This window comes from Bidens hawaiensis, unplaced genomic scaffold, assembly GCF_021521415.1.
Source record: "Bidens hawaiensis isolate Kalapana, Puna unplaced genomic scaffold, B.hawaiensis_p1.1 tig00050843_1, whole genome shotgun sequence".
Classification (NCBI taxonomy): Eukaryota; Viridiplantae; Streptophyta; class Magnoliopsida; order Asterales; family Asteraceae; genus Bidens; species Bidens hawaiensis.
Window position 1 is genome coordinate 1 of NW_027499127.1, and position 12,485 is coordinate 12,485.

At 33.3% G+C, this 12,485-nt stretch overlaps 1 pseudogene across 1 annotated transcript; it reads right to left on the reverse strand.

The window, feature by feature from the left end:
• Window positions 1-8,811: 8,811 nt before the first annotated feature.
• On the reverse strand, window positions 8,812-11,074 carry LOC143598808 (transcription factor TCP8-like; annotated as a pseudogene). The gene is made up of 2 exons (XR_013147184.1): window positions 9,329-11,074; window positions 8,812-9,238 (listed from the first exon to the last, which is right to left on the reverse strand). The product of XR_013147184.1 is annotated as a transcription factor TCP8-like (transcript).
• Between the last annotated feature and the right edge of the window lie 1,411 nt (window positions 11,075-12,485).

The following is a 12,485-nucleotide window of genomic DNA, read 5'->3' on the forward strand; positions in this document are numbered from 1 at the left end:
ATTCGAATCATATTCGAGTATAGTAATCGAATGCGAATTCATGATTTTTTAATCGATTCGATTCGAAAATCGAATTCAAGTTATATAATATATTAATATATCTTTAACTAGCTTTTGAACCCGTGTATAACACGGGATTAGTCAAATAATAAAAATAAATTATATCTGTTATTTCAATTGTGGTTCTCAAAATACATATAAATTAGTTTAATGTAGATTTAATGGCAAAAAAACAGACGAGTGGTTAACAAAAAGTACTAAAATAGCATTGTTTTAATGGAAACGTCAAGTGCTAATCTGCAAGAAATGTATAAAAAAAGTACTAAAGTTGTGTAATTGGTCAAACCTCATGTATGAACATGAAACTTAATTCAAAATGAATAAAGTCCACACTATGTTATAACCCACTTGACAAAATGTTTTTGACCCATGACCCATGAATATCTAGAATGAATGAGACGAGAGATTAGGAATTTGGAGAAATGTAAGTTTGACATCTAAGCTTCAACATTTTCTTTTATTAGTATTGTAAGATTTATTAAATTTGGTCAAATCCGTAAATAATAAATGTTCAAAACATAATAATTAATCCCAATAAGCGATACTAATATTTCTTAATTTTATACTTAATTTTGAACTTATTATCATGTGAAATTGTAACTAATTTAAACTTATATTTATGTGTTTTACATTGATGATTATGGTTTTTGATGTTTTTGACATATGTAAACTTGAATCAATTCGAATTTATATGAATTCGATTCGAATTCGAGTTTCAAATACGAATAGAATCGAATTTCGAATATGAGATATAATCCGAATACGAATCGAATAATCCAACTTTTAAGCGAATACGAATCGAATATGAATACCAACAAAAAAATAAATTATTCGAATTATTCTATTCGATTAACTTAAATATTCGGTATTCGATTCGTTGAACACCCCTACCCTGGCCACATGTAGTGTAGTTGAATCGAATGATACTTCGGTGATGAATTGATATATACGTATTTGAGTAAAATGATTAGCCAACTAGCCAATTAAGGTTCTTCATTTTCTTGCTGGAGAATTAGGTTTTATAAAAATAGCTTACTTATTTTCTTTTAACTAGTGGTGTAAAGACGAATACGGGTGCAATAAAAAAGCATCTACGTGTGAGATGGAAAATGATGCGTATTATTATACATATATACGTACAACGGTCCTTTGTCCGGATTAAAAGAAAGGAGTCAAATATTTGAAAAGATAAGTACAAATGCACGTAAAAGCAATATACGTGTGAGACGGAAAATGATGTTGGATATTTTCTTAGTTTTGTTAAATTCTGAAAATTATTTAATAAAGGAAAATTGGATTTTAATAATCCCAACTTAATGCAGTTGGCCAATAATAATCCCAACTTTGATAATGGCTGTCACTGGTCCCAACTTTCACACTATTTGTTTTCATTGAACCTTCGTTAAAAAAAACTTAACGGCGCTAAGTTTTTTTCAAATTTCAAACTGATATTTTAGGGTTTTTGATCGGAATGAGGAAACGAGTCGATTGGTGTAAAACTTAACTTGAAACGGCGCTTCAGAAAGCTTGATTTTTGTTAATTAATAGTTTAAACACCAGAATGGAAGCATCCTTTAGTTGTTTGGACCACTGTTTGGAGGTAAGTTTTACATCAATCGAATCGTATCCTAATTCCGATCAAAAGCCCTAAATATCAGTTTGAAATTTGAAAAAAACTTAACGCCATTAAGTTTTTTTTTAACGAAGGTTCAATGAAAACAAATAGTGTGAAAGTTGAGACCAGTGACAGCTATTTTCAAAGTTGGGATTATTATTGGCCAACTGTATTAAGTTGGGATTATTAGAGTTATTTTATTCTTTTATTTTATGTCTATATTGGATCGAGTAAACTTTTTATTTTTCTAAATGTGTCACCATATGCTTTTGAGCTTACATGATGGGATAACAAGTTTCTTTAAGATTGGGTAGCGTGGCTCAAAACTCCATTATTTAACGTGCTTAAATACAATTTTTTCTTGCTCCCGATTAGGATTGGCTAACCAAGTGAAGTTTTTTTAGTTCATGTTTACCTTGAAAAAAAGTCCAATTCTATAACTAGCGCTCATAATGGTTTTTAAATGTGCTAAAACCAAGAGACAGTAAGTTGATGTGTTAGTGTGAATGATTAGACCATTCGATTTAAGCCAATCGTATTAGGGTGCCTTGCTTTGAAGTGTCCAATGTCAGTGTGAACGTTCACATCTAACCCGAGAAACTAGTGAAAGTTTACATGATGGGATTTATGAGTCATCTGAACCAAATAATGCACCCTAAGTGTGTGTATAGGTGTGAAAGTAAACCAATGGGTAGAAGTTTATAAAAATAATAATAATAATAATAATGTTTGCTTGATGCATACAAAACCTTAACATTGTTTCATCTAGTTTCTTCTTTCAAGTTTATTAGGTTCACTAGTTTGAAGCACGTATATTACATAGGTATTTGATGAAAATTGTGTACTTTAATCATTAAGTGAAATATAGTTAACAGAATGATCATATATTTTATACGTTTATAATTTACATTAAAATTACAAAAATTACATAACTAAAATTACACAAATATGTTACAAATAAGTAAAACAGTCCTTGTACACTACATTTGTGATTGTATTAGTTGGTATACATTTTTTTTATCACAAATCAAAATCTTTAGTCCATGTCTGCTTGTAACTCTTGATAAAGTAACATATAAGTATGCTTATAACTCTTGATATAGTCACGTATAATTGTCCGTGTGATAAATAAGACTCTTCATATACATACAACCCTAGATAAATGATAATATATCCATGAAACTAACAAAAAAATTATTCATACACATAAAATATCATACATTTTAATCAATTAATATATATAATGTCATTTAAGATCATGTGCTCATGTTTATCCTAAGAACATGATAATCCAAAAAACAAGATTACCTGAACTTTGATGATAAAGTCATCCTTCTAATCGTTAGAATTTTAAATTGATTGATGATGATAAATTTGGTGTCATTAATATTCTGTGTATAACAAATTTTTACTTGATTTTATATTTTATAATTAACATTTGTATAGTCAAGCAACATATAAAACCGAAAATTAAAATATAACAAAATGATTTTTTTTTTATTTCATATTAATGGAAAATGGTAAATACATACTAACCTTAAAGCCATGTTTAAATAAAAGTGATTATTCTGAATTAGCAGAATAATAGAAGATTTAAAGTTGCATAAAGTAAAGATAGTGATTCTTATTTATAATAGTTGAAAGTATTGGATAAAGAATGTTTAAATTTTGAATATTAATTCACTGTTATTAGTTAATATTATAGGAGTTGTCGGAATATTTAATTAATCGATATATATATATTTTAAAAACTTATAGAAGAAAAAAAAACAAAGATTTCGAATTTGTTGGAAGCATGGTAAATGACTTTTAACCGGATTAACTATTTTTTTTCAAATTAATGTGAAAATATATGTTTTGAAGCATTTTGGTCTGAATTATAAAAGAAAATATTGAAAACTAAATTTTGATTTTCTTATTGCTAAAACCCTTTGTACTATATAAAAAAATCATATAAATAAATGACATATACTTCATATAGTAAATTGGTATACATATAGATTATAATTATAATATTCAACTTCAATAAATTAATGCTAAACACCAAGATATATATAATAAGTATTTTCTATGTTTGCAATATTTATACAAAACGCTTGAAGAAAATTAAGAAAATACACATTTTCCTGAGTTCAAATGCATATGATAAGATTTTAAATCAAAATTTGAAACCAATTTTATATAAAAAATTATGCATTGTTTCTCGATTCCCAGTTTAAAATACAATTTGTAGTTTACCATATAAATCCAAATTCTTCGACAATGAGGCACATTTATCTGCTTTAATTTACAATTACCTGTGACTTTAAAATTTATATTCTAACAAACCTGTAACGTCAGTTTTAATATTCCTTATTTTCTTATTTCACCATTAATGTTAATGAATGAATCGATTATTATTTACATATAATAAAAACAATCTTGAATTCATATATTGACAATGCTTAAAAGATAAGGACCATCTATTGAAATAAGTGAAAAAAAAATGTAAGAATAGATATGAGAATGACAAGTGACAAAAATATGTAGTATTTTATTATAATAGATAGATTTTAGAAACATTATGGCTCATCGTAAAACTCTTATTAAAGAATCCTTTCACAGTGAGAAACACAAACCCATATGGCCATATATCGTTCATTTCATTTGTGTCAAAAGTTAGTAAAACTAAAATCTAAATCGATTTTCAAACAGATGGCATACACGAAAGGACATATGATTAGGGGAGTAAGTCCTTAATAATCAAGGTAAATATCTCGGAAGAATCGGTAGAAGACTGTTAGTATCAACATTCGGAATTATCTATAGGAATCAAGTATAACAAACTTTTGGGACTTTTACAAGGCGTGATGGATGATTGTGATGCATCTTATGCAATCTTCAATTATACAATAGATTCGTATCTTTCACCCACATTTGGGTTTCTTCATTCTCCGAATAATATTTGAATCATGAAGTGGAAATACATAATTTAACAATGTTATCCTTGACAAGTGACAACTAGATCAACAATCTCATTCCATTACTTGTTTACCTTTAACATTTCTTTCTAATCTCCCCCATGCTTATCTAGTTATCTTGGACTTTATTAGCTACTTTAGTCTTATACCTTTTCCTTTTTGAAGTAGCATAAGAATTAAGAACTTTTCACACCAAATTTTTTAACTGATCTTTTATCCTTAGTTATGTCTACCAGTTCATCATATACTTTGAAAAAATGTATCACTGTTATAGCACTCTCCAAAAAATCTATATTCTAACAACCATCAAGATATACGCCAAGTTATTATCTAAATAGTGGTCTCACTATGAGCAACCTCTTTTTCCATTGGATATATGATTGATTGATTATTATTTAAATGGTCAACAATAAGTTGGATGTGGCTCAATGGTAGAGCACTCACTTCACTGGTGAGAGGTAGGGGGATCAAACCTCACTATCACCAACTTATATGGGAGATATGAGGGATGACTCTGGCTTGCCAGGGTTCGAGTCCTGATCTCACCCGGTTTTACCGGCTCCTCGCTGTCGTGCCATTAGGCGAGTGTGGGGGTCGAGTTTTACCCGGTGAATCCCTCAATAGGGTGGACCGCTAGGGGCTTCGTCCGTCCGGAATAGTGGCCGGATCGGGCTACCTTTGGCTAATGGGGCCGCGTACGAAGTACCCGGCGTTACTTAGTTGGTCGTTCAAAAAAAAAATTCTAAATGGTCAACAATACATTTCAAGCATACTTACAAATATTAACTGGTCATGTTTAAAAGTTGAGGGGCCATTGAGGGCGAACACAACAACTGCATGTTGATTAAATCTGTATTATTATTATAGTGCTTCACTTCCCTTTCACCCTCAAAAATATATTCTTTTTTAAAAGAAAACCTTCCTTTCCACTCATGAACCTATCAAACATATCACTTTTTGGTAGGTTTTCATGGATTTTGTTTACTTTACTCATGATTTTGAAATCTACTTAAAATTCCCTTGATTTTAGCAAGATTTTGAGGACCAGGTGGGGTTTCTTTAATATCAAACATTGGATAATCTTTGAAGAGGAATTGGGGAACAAACATTCATACCTTCTCCAGTCAAAGAAATGCCTAATAATATATCTATTAGAAACTAATGGACCACCACCGATACCACTTGTAAAAAATTAGCCTTTAAAAAACAATCTATCTCCGCTATTATCTTCAACATGGATCACACACGCAAATAACTTTCGCTTTAATGAAAAGTGGCGCCCATTAGACAAACAAAGACTATATTTGTGTAGACATCGTTTCAAAATTACTTATCATGTATGGTGCATATTTCTTTTTATGTTTGTTTGCGTAACATGAAATTTAAGTATGTAATTAACCTACCCATGATCAAAGCAAGCTATATATGAACATTTGTAATAATTGTTTTTAATGATTTTCTAAAAATGGAATACCCACTAACAAATAAATACAACATATTCGATTTGTCAATTCATTGTAGATACATGACTTATGAATTAATGGTATACGTGTATATATTTCTAGATGTCCATGATATGTGTATACGTAATAATTTGATAATTTTTTCTGTTACAATTATATATTTGTACTCTATAAATAGTAAAAGTGTAATATAATACCTAGAAACTATAAATTAAATGCGAAATAAAAAACAAAATACATACGTTTAGCAAAATTTTATATAAAAGTTAGTGATATATTCAGTTTCCAAAAAAAAAAACCAATAAAAGTAAGAAACTATGTGTTTAATCCTCTTATCTCTAACAAGGTAAAAGCATTGAATGGAGAGAGAGAGAGAGAGTCGACATGAACACTTTTTTTTAAAGGTTATAATAAAAGTTGCAAATTTAAGATATTATCATCATAAAATGATAAGGGCGGACGGGGCGGTGCGTCGTGGCCTCCCCGTCACGTGTGATGAGAAAAGCCACACCGTCGTCGGTCCTATGGTCACGCGAAAATGGGTATTTTGCGTGATAGCCATCACGCTTGGTGGGGTGATTTCCAAGAAGGAATGTAGCCTTGGGTGGGGATCTAGCCGTTTGGGGGGGGGGGGGGTTAAATAAAAAATAATAACCAAAATAAAACCAAAACAAAAATATAACCAAATTCAAATCAAAACCAAATCCAACTCAAAAACACTCTCAAACTTCCCCTTCATTCACAACAAAAAAATATGGAATTTCTGAAACACTCGATGCCCTTAGACACCGATAGCTCTTCGTCTTCGGACGATGACATTCTCGAATGGTTCCCGTTGCTATACAAAGAACTTGAAGGCCCGAGCCGTCCAAAGAAGAAGGTGGTGGAGCGTGAACGTATACATGCCCACGACGTGCTAATGAACGACTATTTTGTGGAGAAGCCGAAGTACAACGACGAGACGTTTAGGGAACGCTTTCGTTTGCCGAAATCTTTATTCTTAAAGATTGTAGCCGACGTCGAAGCAAACGAAGAATGGTTTCAAGAATCTTACGACGCGAGAGGCAAACGAAGTTTTACGCCGCTTCAAAAATGCACATCCGCTATTCGTCAACTAGCGACAGGTAACCCACCCAACCAATTCGATGAATACTTACAAATGTCTGAGAGAACTTCACGTGAATGTCTACAATTCTTTTGTAACGCGATTATAAAATTGTATGCCAAAGAGTTTCTACGAAAACCAACAAGACACGACATTACACGTCTTTACGCCGCACACGAGGCTAGATGGCATTTTCCAGGGATGCTCGGTAGCATCGATTGTACACTTATCGAATGGAGGAATTGTCCACGGGAGTTGCGAGGGGCGTATGTTAGGGGTGATATCAAACGACCGACCATCTCACTAGAAGCGGTTGCGTCAAATGATTTATGGATTTGGCATTCTTATTTTGGTGTTCCCGGCTCAAACAACGACATCACTGTTCTGTACACATCACCGTTGTTTCAGAGTGTAACAGATGACACCGCACCTTTCTGTCTGTACCATGTCAACGAGAGATATTACAGACGTGGCTACTATCTTGTCGACAGAATCTACCCGCAATGGTCTGTTTTTGTGAAAGCCTTTTCGTTTCCTGTCGAGACCAATGAAAAGGCGTTCAAGAAGTTGCAAGAATCGGCAAGAAAAGATGTCGAGAGAGCTTTCGGTGTTTTAAAGGGTAGATGGTGCATACTCAGTCGACCGGTTCGTGCAATGAAAAAACCCACGATCTATTGCTACGTGTATGTATGCATCATATTACACAATATGTTAATAAAAGAAGATGGAAATGCAATTTCTCCAGATTGGGTACCGGATCCTACGACTTATGTTCCCGTTCCCGATGATGTCCAATTAGACTTGCGGGATGAAGATATTCATCATCGGTTGAGATGGGATTTTGTTGCGCATATAGGTTCTTTAGGTTTGGAATTTCCGGATTCAGACGAGGAGTAGACGTTCGTTGTAACTTTTATTTTTTATTTCTAAATTTTAAGTTGAATTATGTTCTATTAAACTATTGTTTTATTTTTAAGTTCTATTAAATATTGTTTTAATTTTTAAAGTTACAAAAAAACCATCACATGTGATGGAATTTGGGTTGGTGATGTGGCACAATATAATTGGGTGGGGTGTGTGATGAGTGATCACACCACATCCACCACCCCTCCCCCCTAATAGTAATGACATTCTTTTTAACGGCCAACTAATCTTTTAAATGTGTTATTGGCTGAATTAAACACATCAAGATACACTCATCTTTCAATCTGTGAAAAACTCTCACCTAAGGCCAGCATCTGTGAACACTCGTTTAATTCAAAGATCCAACTAGTGAAAGCCGCATACCCGTCTAGTCTCTCGTTATCACCCAGATGTCTCTGAAACTAAATGTCGGGTCCAAAAATTAAATCTAAGTCATATGAAACAACAAGTCTCTTCCTTATAACTCCATCACTAACTAATTTGTAAAAGTTAAAGACATTTAGTTATCTATTAAAATTGTATACTATTAAAATTTTGTTGGCTAACTTGAGTACAAGTAATGCTACAATTAATATGTGATCTATACTTTTCTAGTCTTTCTATTTTGTAAACATGATTTTGAAATCAAAACTCAAGACATGACACAACTAATACAATATTAAAAATCCAAAAACATAATAATTTGACTTGTACAACATGCAAAAGACTTGTACATTGTTATGAAAATTTAAAGATCATCATCATCTAACTTCCTAATCAAAATTTTAATTATTAAACACTTGATTGTGAATCACATTTCTAGATTTTTTTTCCCCTCACTTGATTGGACTTAATTAACAAACCAAATTTATAAATTATAATAATACTAAGCACAAATCAATCTATCCTTCTATACAATCTCTCTTGAATCTTTTTCCATCAAACCTACCAAATTACATTCATCACAATCAAAACATAAATTCCCAAAAATAAAAACAAAAGCATCATTAAACTAAAAAAAAAGATAATAATAATAATAATAATAATAATAATAATAATAAAAATCATAGCAAAATTATAGCATATACCTCTTCACTTCATCTTGTGAAATTGCATCACTCAACTTCAAAATCTACATAATGTTAAGAAAATTAAATTAAAATAAAATAAATTAATATTTATGTTATTGCTAATTATGGAAGTGAAATGATATTATTGATACCTGTTTCAAGTGGAGTCATTTTGGTCTTCATCACCACTGTCAGTGTTTTGTGAATGATGTTGTTGATGATGATCAAGAGGTTGTTGAGTTTGGTCGGAATTCATGTTCAGACCACCTCGGGAATAAGCATTCAAAGCGGCCAACATACCCAAATTACCCTCACTCATTCCCAAAACCCAAATGCTGAGACGGCTGTTGTTGCTGATGCTGCGGGTGCTGGTTCATTATCATAGACCCGAGTTGCAGCGGATTACTCCTCGAACCCTGCTGAAATTCCAAATTTGCCCCTGGTAGGTTAATCCTCGGGAGAAAATGTAGCGGTGCTTGTATCGTGTTTCCGCCGCCGGCCGCCGGAAACGGCCACATAGGTTGAGACTCCGGTGTTGTGTGGTGGCTGGTGGTGGTGGTTGTGGAGACTGGTAGCATCCATATGGTGTTCCCGGCGGCGGTAGCGGTGGCCGCGGCTGGACCCACTGCCCACATGGCGGCTGCCGGCATCATATTGTGACGGAGAATATTATTATTAGAGGAAGGTCCGGCTTCTTGCTGGGTTTTTAATTGTTTGTTTGACGGTGAAGATGAAGATGCCCCGACGGTTGTTTCATTTTGATTATTATTATTATTATTATGATTACTTTCGTCTTTGAATAAATCTTCTCTGTACCGTTTTCTCATGTAATCGGTTGAGTCTCCACCGGTTGAAATTGCGTCGGTAAACTGGTCGGCGGTGAGAATATTATTATTATTAGGGTTTTGATGATGTGGGTGTTGATGATGCTGATGATGATGAAACCCTAACATTTGTGAAAACCCTTCTTCAAACGGGTGGTGTGCAAGAGCCAACGCGCCGTGAAACTGATGAGCCGCCGACTTCGAAGCCGGAGCCGATAACGACAAGCCTCTGCTACGTAACGACACGTTCAGCGTCGAGAAGTTAGCCGGAATGGTTCCGGTGCCGGTGGCGGCTATGATTGCCGGCTCGGCTTGCTGTAACAGCCACTCAATTGTTTCTCCGTCGGACTTATGACCCAATTCTCTGGTCAACTGGAAAACCCTAGCTGCACAGGTCGCCGGCATTCGGATTCTCCGGCCACGGCCGTCGACTTTGGTGTGCCGGTCCTTTGTTGACCGTTTCGGTGGTACGGCGGTGACCGGTGCTGGTGGGTCATTGGTTAGATCGTCGGATCTGGTGGCGATTGCTAGTGATGGGTCCACCGGAGATGTGGTGGTGGTGGTGGTGGTTGGAGGTGAGCTAGTAGTTGTACTGTTGGTGTTGGAAGTATTACTATTATTATTATTATTATTGGGGGTGTTATTATTATTATTTATGGAGCCCATGAATGGGGTAACAACAGATCGGTTATCAAATGGGACCACCATGTGGTGGAGATGGTGGCGGTGGTGGTGGTGGTGTTGTGGACTAGTTGTGTTTTGTTGTTGTTTATTATTGCTCTGCTGCAAATCTGATGGTTCCATGTGCGGCTTTTGTTGTACTTTTAATTTCTTTCCATAAAAAGATAACCTTTTTGTAAGTGGAGTTGAGTGGTGGTGGGTTCAAGAACACTGAAATATCATCATCAATATCATCTACTCTACCGCCGCCGCCACCACCAGTCTCCGCCGCCTGGGGCTGGGTGGTCAGAGAGAGAGAGAAATAAATAATTAAAAAGAGGGTGGGGTGGTCTAGAGAGAGAAAAACAGCTAGAGGAGTTGGAGTTTGTGGGGTTTTTGATTGACTCTTGTCTGCTTATTATAGAGAAGAGAGAGGGGTGGGGTGGGGTGGGGTGGGGTGGGGTGGGGCTCGTTGGAGAATGTTAAAAAATAGTTTACCCTTTTCCTCTATTTTTCTGTCTGTCTTTTTATATTAATATATATTATAAACACTTTTGGATTATTATTTAATAATGAAAGTTATTTACAAAGTTGTTTGTAATGTATAGAACCTTTTAATCTTCTCTGCTATTTAACAGGACCAGGTAAATCAAAATTTACGTTTAGTTTAACATGTTCTAGTAAAAAACCGGTAAAAGTAATATTTGAATCTTAAAATTTTACTATAAAGGCTTCCAAATATGCATTTAACAAAAACTGGGACATAATATTTAGCTAAAATGATATGAATTATGAATTTAATAGGAATAATGCTTGAAGAATGTCTTATTCTTGTGATAAATAAATATTATTATTTTTCCTGGAATGAAGCATATGACAAAACATTGAATATTGAGTTGTCTTGTTGATATAATGCATTGAATAATTTAACTTTTTTAAAGTTTATATATTGCCCTTTGTATTTATTGTTTATTATGTTTGTATTGGAAACCTTATTTACATAAATAAAAGTAATGGTATTAACATTATTAGATATGATCTGATGTATTGCTAAGCTATTAGTAATCCTAAAGCAGTGAATCTATATCATTTCATATATTAAAGAAAACCTGCTTAAATTGAAAGTAATCATTTCATGAAGATTCAGTTCTTAATCTTCAAGTCTCGTTCTATCATTTTACTTGTGTTCGTAATTGGTTCAATTTCAAGTTGAATCAATGCACAACCGAACCCGCTACTGTGTTTTGCTTGTCTAGCTAAGTTAATTTAATAACAATTATTTAAACTTTAATGCCATGTGGTTACATCTAAATGTTTTTATTGTGTTTTCTTCACAGGGGTAGTACTTAACCATGGTTTTCTAAAAGTGGAACGATATTTGAGGGTTAAATATAGTGGAAATGGTGCTCACTTCAGGGCTAGTAAAGAATGGTTAAGACAGCCTAATAATACAAAGGACATTTGTTTACATCTCCACCAACCATCCATATTTTGTACTTGCAAAAATTATAATAGTAATTAATTTTATTTATTCAAATATTTAATATATTTAAACAACAATAATTGAACTCATTACTAAATACGTATCATCTGTATTAATATTATACATAATGTGTCTCGAAGATGATTGTGTTAACATATAACTATAATTTATCCTTTATATTAATAGAGGTATATATATACATTTAAACATTTATATTTGAAAAATATATGTATATATTTATTCTGCATTTGTTAAGAAAGATACACAATATACACTATTTAATATGATATCACATTGGCTCATGTTTATTAATAGGAACTTCTGGTTTCAGTTACTTGTTTC